The following is a 1,740-nucleotide window of genomic DNA, read 5'->3' as shown; positions in this document are numbered from 1 at the left end:
TGACCGGATGGAGCAGCTGGTAGATGCTGGAACCAAGTTTGCCCCACTACCTTCTCCCATCACTCGCCCCCAGCATCAAACTGACCCTGTTTGGACTCAACCACTGAAAGTAAAACGCCAGGCACCTCTGTCCCCTCCAGGACGGCAGCTAACTCCTTCTCCCCAGACTGATAAGTATGCTTGTGTACAGAATGAAACAAGCTTTAACTGATATGTGCTGGGCCCAGGCTGCACGCCTAGTGGCACTCATGACTCTTTCCAGGACAAGCCTGGGCCCTGTGTATTCAATTCTTCGTCAATCTATGTTGTGATAGGTAATAGAAAAAGAATGGTGACTCCGCTAAGTAAGAAAAAGAAGCACTTAACTGCCAACTTAGCAAATTTAGCATCCATTCCTCGTCAGCCACAGCCTGTCCCAAAAAACGAGACAGATAATTATTTTAACACACTAACATTAGCCTTACTAAACGTCAGGTCTTTGGCGGGTAAATCATTTTTAATCAATGATTTTATTATTAAACACAATCTTGATTTTATGTTTTTAAACCTGGTTAGACCATAATAACAGTGATGCTGTTCTCATTGAGTCAGCTCCCCCTAACTTCAGTTTTATGAGTGAGAATAGAGCAAATAAGAAAGGAGGTGGAGTCGCCATTTTGTTTAACGACTCGTTCCAATGTACTCAAATAGCTTATGGAAACTTTGCTTCTTTTGAATATGTGGCTCTTCAGCTAAGGTCTCCCTCTCGACCTATATTTCTAATTATCTACAGGCCACCTAAATACTGTGCATCCTTCTTTGACGACTTTAGTGGACTGCTGTCTTTAATCTGTATTAACTTTGACTGTGTAGTTATTGCTGGTGATTTCAACATTCATGTTGACAACCCCCAGGATAGAGGGACCAAAGAACTGTGTTGTATTTTTGAGAACTATGGACTGACTCAGCATGTGACGGCGCCCACACACAACAAGGGGCACACTCTGGACTTGATTATCTCGAAGGGTCTGAACATTTCCAAGGTTGTGGTGACTGATGCTGCTCTCTCTGATCATTCCTGTGTTTTCTTTAATGGCACTATCTCTGTGCAAAAAAGTGTCCAAACAAAGTTAATAAGAAAACGGTATATCACTGACAACACCAGTGAAACATTCATTCAGCTTTTCTCGTCCACACCCACCCTCTCAGGGGTCTCAGTCACTGAGCTTGTAGACAATTTCAATTGTAAAATTACAAATGTTATTGATGCCATTGCTCCCATTAAGGTAAAAACTGTCTCTGATAAGAAAAGATCTCCATGGAGAAATGCCATACTCGTAAGAACAGAAAAAAGAGAGTGTCGAAAAGCAGAACGCAGGTGGTGAAAAACTAATCTCCAGGTCCACTACAACACCTATAAAGAGAGACTTCGCACTTATAATTTGGAACTGAGGAATGCAAGGCGGTCCTTCTTCTCGGACATTATCGCCAAAAACAATAATAATTCACGTGCTTTGTTTGCTACTGTTGATAGGTTAACAAACCCTCCAGTACCAGGAGCATCTGAACTTTTATCCACAAAGGCCTGCAATGATTTTGCCACCTTCTTCAATGACAAAATTCAGAAAATTAAACAAACAGTCAGTGCTTCCATATCGAGTACAGGGTATGTGTTGTCACAGTGTCCAGGCAAAACAAATTCCAATATGACCCAATTTCATATGATTAACCGTAAAAACCTGGAGGACATTATACAACATC

The sequence above is a fragment of the Sander lucioperca genome, chromosome 11 (genome assembly GCF_008315115.2).
Source record: "Sander lucioperca isolate FBNREF2018 chromosome 11, SLUC_FBN_1.2, whole genome shotgun sequence".
Lineage (NCBI taxonomy): Eukaryota > Metazoa > Chordata > Actinopteri > Perciformes > Percidae > Sander > Sander lucioperca.
Note: the sequence above shows the minus strand (reverse complement) of the source record.